Consider the following 5,811-nt stretch of genomic DNA (forward strand, 5'->3'; position numbering starts at 1 on the left):
TGGGGAACCATTGGGATGGCAGGTAGCCTAGTGGTTAGAGCATTGGGCCAGTAACCAAGAGTTTGCTAAATCAAATCCCTGAGCTGACAAGGTGGAAATATGTTATTCTGCCCTTGAACAAGGCAGTTACCCCACTGTTTCTAGGCTGTCATTGTAAATAAGAATTTGTTCTTAACCTACTTGTTTAGTTAAATAAATATAGAAACACTTTCTCAGAACCTCCCTGCAACCTAAGAATGTGATTTCCCKAAACAGCCTGCATTTTCACTTCCATTCTCAAAAAACTGTTTTCCAAGAACCAATGGGAAACCAAAAATGTACGTTCTCGCAACTTCCAAGGAACCAAATATGCTATCTGGGAAGGGTTTGGGAACCTCACCCTCGTAATTTGAGTCGTAAACTCATGGGCATGCTCAAAATGGCTGTTAGTCCTGACTTGAATGGGCACTTTCGTTCTATGGATTCTATTTCTATGGATAATATTTCTTTTCGCGCTGTCAGTGAATAGTTAAAGGCCTTTCGCAAATTTCTAAATACAATCGTGGGAAATACGTTTGGAAAGCAAATGCTACTGCCTGAAAGAGAAGACTAATTTGTCAGTAGAAGCTACCATTTTTTCCCCTCAACAACGAACAGCACTGTTTTTCAAAGTAGTCAGGCCTATCTTCAGACCATCACCTGTACAGTGAGAAGCCTAGGCTACGCATATTCATGCTATCTATCTTCATCATTGGGTGAGTCAGTGCCACTGGAAAGTTGAATTAGTAGCCTCCTAATATTGTACAATATGTGTCTCCCCTCTTTTTATTGGCCCTAGGCCAGGTCAAGACCAAGGACGTTTTCCCAAAAGCATATTAATAAGGCTGCGTTTATTTTAAAACCATAGGATCCAATGAATTTAGSCTAAAATGCTTTTGGGAAACCGGCCCAGGTCGTGTTCATTTATCTGTTTGACAGTGTCATTGTCGCCACTAATTTTGGTCATTTTGTAGTATTAAAAAATATTCTTARGTCTSCTGTCATGTAGGCCTAAATGATGTAGAATGGCATGAAATACGTTTATACTGCCGCGTTCAAAATAACCGGACACTAGGAACTTGGAAGTCTCAAGACTTCCGACTTCAGTGCGTTCAAGACGCCTGGGAACGAGCTCCGACTGGGAAAAATCGTTTTGAACGGTCATCCAACTCGGAAAGTCGGGAACTCGGGCCTCTTTCTAAAGCTCCCTTTCTAAAGCGACTTTCCGCCGTGAAGATCACTGACATGGTGAATTCACCTCGTTTTTTCCGAGTCCCAGTTGTCTTGAAAGCACCATATAACACCACATTTTCGCGTCCATGTCACGAAACTGGAATAAATTSAACATTTGCAGTTAGGATGCGTTACTTTGAGGCGGGGCATAACTCGTCAGCAATCTGTGAGATGGGCTTCTTTCTAACTTCTAAAACTCTTCCATTSCCCTAACATGCCTCAAGCAAGCATGAAAATAAACTGGTTCTGCCGGGGTAGGTGATCAAGCCACGCAGAACGCTCTTTTTGAGGAGTCCAGCCAGACGAGGAATGAGATACAGTCTCAGTGGGGAATACCGGTTCAAGAGAAGGACTAAATCATAATAGCCTAAACTGAAACCACGGACGATTCAATTCAGGAAGAATCTCAGTTATGCCATAAGGTTAGTTCTTAAAGTTTTTCAGGAAACATATAGGAAGATAATGTGGAACATTTCTCTCTTAGGGACAGATCGACATTTACGAGGGTGTCAAGGTGTCCTAAAAAAAAGAAAAGAATGCACCCCCTCCACAACATTAAAAATATTTTCACACGACCCTCCCCTTGTAGGCTACTGTAAAATAAATGGAACACCCTCCCCCCTCATAGAATTAACTCAAAATAATGTTTACTCCCACGAATAACCCTGTTTTATAAACGTGGATATCGARTTTGCCACTTCAGCGTGCTTTTCTMGCACAGTATATGCCTTGCAGGGCTATGGCCAGAAGGTTGAGGGTTCGCTGACCACCKCASATGAGCTCTCTAATCATTCWTGTTTCATTACTTCACGATCAGAGGCGTTTGCAGACAATGATCATCTATTGGGAATCAGAATTTCAACATTTTAATGCCATATCTATAATTATATAAAATATATGCAACACATTTTCCAAATATAGGTTTCTGTACCAATGCACCACACAACAAATAAACAAAACATACTGACTTTGGGCACTTCAATATCATGGTATTGCACAATAAAGTCGGGGACTTATTTCCATTATGGTCCCTACATTTGTTGCAGTATATGCTACAGTTATATAATGACTAAATGCGTGTCTAATTTACACATCTCCATCTGGCTTTCGGGGGTCACCTCATTATTTAATTGTAAAGATAATTGTTTATTTATTTCAGCTGTAGAGTTATAAAACAGCATGTCACTTGAATATTGTTGCTTTAAATCAGTGCTCACTCTGTCATAGTCTTTCTTTGTCTCCATCATTTCCATTCAAATTGCATCCAAAATAGATCATCCTGTTCAACATAGAGACTACCAGTGGTAGAAGAAGTAGCCAATGATCGTACTCGAGTAAAAGCCAAGATACCTTCACAGAAAATGACTCAAGTAAAAGTGAAAGTCGCCGAGTAAAATACTACTTGAGTAAAAGACTAAAAGTATTTGGTTTTAAATATGCTTAAGTATCAAAAGTAAATGTACTTTGCTGAAATACACTTAAGTATCAAAAGTAAATGTAAAAGTATAAATCATTTCACATTCCTTATATTAAGCAAACCCAGACGGTTTTCTTGTTTAAACATTTACGGATAGCCAACACTCAAGACATAATTTACAAAAAAAGCATTTGTGTTTAGTGAGTCCGCCAGATCAGAGGCAGTAGAGATGACCAGGGATGTTCTATTGATAAGTGTGTGAATTGGACCCTTTTCCTGTCCTGCTAAGCATTCAAAATGTAACAAGTACTTTTGGGTCTCAAAATGTATGGAGTAAAAAGTACATTATTTCTTTAGGAATGTAGTGGAGTAAAAGTTGTCAAAAATATAAATAGTATAATAAAGTACAGAAACCCCAAAAACGACTTAAGTTGTACCTGAAAGTATTTTTACTCAAGTACTTTACACCACTGGAGACTACATGACCAAAAGTATGTGGACACCTGCTTGTCAAACATCTTATTTCAAAATCATGGCCATTAAAATGGAGTAGGTCCACCCTGTACTGCTGTAACAGGCTCCACTCTTCTGGGAAGGCTTTCCACTAGAAGTTGGAACATTGCTGCGGGGATTTGCATCCATTCAGCCACAAGCGCATTAGTGAGGTCGGGCACTGATGTTGGGCGATTTAGCCTGGCTCGCATTCGTCGTTCCAATGCATCCCAAAGGTGTTCGATGAGGTTGAGGTCAGGGCTCTGTGCAGGCCAGTCCAGTTCTTCCACACCAATCTCAACAAACCATTTCTGTATGGACCTCGCTTTGTGCACGGGGGCATTGTCATGCTGAAACAGGAAAGGGCCTTCCCCAAGCTGTTGCCACAAAGTTGGAAGTACAGAATCGTCTAGAATGTGATTGTATGGTATTATAGCATTAGATTTCTCTTCACTGGGAACTAAGGGGCCTAGCCGAACATGAAAAACAACCCAGACCATTATTCCTCTCCACCAAACTTTACAGTTGCACTATGCATTCGGACAGATAGCGTTCTCCTTGCATCTGCAACCCTGATTTGTCGTCAGACTGCAGTTGGTGAAGCGTGATTCATCACTCCAGAATCGGCTCCAGAGTCAATGGCGGCGAGCTTTACACCACTCCAGCTGATGTTTGGGCATGCACATGGTGATCTTAGGCTTGTTGTGGCAGCTCGGCCATGGGAAACACATTTCATGAAGCTCCCGACGAACAGTTATTGTGCTGACGTTGCTTCCAGAGGCAGTTTGGAATTGGTCAGGTGGCATATCATGCAACAGAGGACTTACGAATGATATTTACCTCCTCGCGCTTACAAGCAGCTCAGCGGTCCGTTCTGTGCTTGTATGGCCTACCACTTCACGGCTGAGCCGTTGTTGCTCCTGGCCATTTCCACGTCACAAAAACAGCACTTACAGTTCACTAGGCAAGCTCTAGCAGGGCAGAAATTTTACAAACTGACTTGTTGGGAAGGTGGCATCCTATGACAGTGCCATGTTGAAAGTCACTGAGCTCTTCAGTAAGGCCATTCTACTGCCAATGTTTGTCTATGGAGATTGCATGGCTGTGTGCTCTATTTTATACACTTGTCAGCTACGGGTGTAGATGAAATAGCCGAATCCACTAATTTGAAGGTGTGTCCACATTCTTTTGTATAGATACACTATTCAAAAGTTTGGGGTTCCTTAGAAATGTCCTTGTTTTCCATGAAAATATACATGAAATGAATTGCAAAATGAATAGGAAATATAGTCAAGACGTTGACAAGGTTATAAAAAATGATTTCATAATTGAAATAATTTTGTCCTTCGAACTTTGCTTTCGTCAAAGAATCCAACATTTTCAGCAATTACAGCCTTGCAGACCTTTGGCATTCTAGTTGTCAATTTGTTGAGTTAATCTGAAGAGATTTCACCCCATGCTTCCTGAAGCACATCCCACAAYTTGGATTGGCTTGATGGGCACTTCTTACGTACCATACGGTCAAGCTGCTCCCACAACAGCTCAATAGGGTTGAGATTAGAGGTCGATCGATTTAATCYSAATGGCGGATTAATTAGGGCCGATTTCAAGTTTTCATAACAATCGGTAATCGGCATTTTTGGACACCGATCATGYCCGATTACATTGCACTCCACGAGGAGACTGCGTGGCAGGCTGACGACCTGTTTTGCGAGTGCAGCAAGGAGCCAAGGTAAGGTGCTAGCTAGCATTAAATGTATCTTATAAAAAACAATCAATCTTAACATAATCACTAGTTAACTTCACATGGTTGATGATATTACTAGTTTATCTAGCTTGTCCTGCGTTGCATATAATCGATGCGGTGCCTGTTAATTTATCATTGAATCACAGCCTACTTCGCCAAACGGGTGATTTAACAAGCGCATTCGCGAGCGGAAAAAGCACAGACGTTGCACCAATTTGTACCTAACCATAAACATCAATGCCTTTCTTAAAATCACTACACAGAAGTATATTTTTTTAAACCTGCATATTTAGTTAAAATAAATTCATGTTAGCAGGCAATATTAAACTAGGGAAATTGTGTCACTTCTCTTGCGTTCATTGCACACAGAGTCAGGGTATATGCAACAGTTTGGGCCGCCTGGCTTGTTCGAACTAATTGCCAGAATTTTATGTAATTATGACATAACATTGAAGGTTGTGCAATGTAACAGCAATATTTAGACGTATGGATGCCACCCGTTAATAAAAATACGGAACGGTTCCATATTTCACTGAAAGAATAAACGTTTTGTTTTCAAAATGATAGTTTCCGGATTTGACCAATTAATGACCTACGGCTCGTATTTCTGTGTGTTATTATATTATAATTAAGTCTATGATTTATAGAGCAATCTGACTGACGGTGGTAGGCAGCAGGCTCGTAAGGATTCATTCAACAGCACTTTCCTGCGTTTGCAGCGGCTCTTCGCAATGCTTCAAGCATTGCGCTGTTTATGACTTCAAGCCTATCAACTCCTGAGATTAGGCTGGCAATACTAAAGTACCTATTAGAACATCCAATAGTCAAAGGTATATGAAATACAAATGGTATAGAAAAAAATAGTCCTATAATAACTACAACCTAAAACTTCTTACCTGGGAAT

At 40.6% G+C, this 5,811-nt stretch overlaps 1 protein-coding gene across 3 annotated transcripts in view; it reads left to right on the top strand.

Moving 5' to 3' along the window:
* Positions 1-411: 411 nt before the first annotated feature.
* Positions 412-5,811, top strand: part of LOC111951903 (protein FAM83H) — a 71,522-nt gene continuing 66,122 nt past the window's right edge. For 2 of the 3 annotated variants that reach the window (XM_023970232.2, XM_023970229.2), the window contains exon 1: positions 412-734. The gene's annotated coding sequence lies outside the window, so the exon portion shown is untranslated. Of the gene's footprint in view, positions 735-1,484; positions 1,674-5,811 lie in introns of those variants that run through there. The other variant, XM_023970231.2, reaches the window with a different exon arrangement.

Source organism: Salvelinus sp. IW2-2015, linkage group LG25 (assembly GCF_002910315.2).
Source record: "Salvelinus sp. IW2-2015 linkage group LG25, ASM291031v2, whole genome shotgun sequence".
NCBI classification, from domain to species: Eukaryota; Metazoa; Chordata; class Actinopteri; order Salmoniformes; family Salmonidae; genus Salvelinus; species Salvelinus sp. IW2-2015.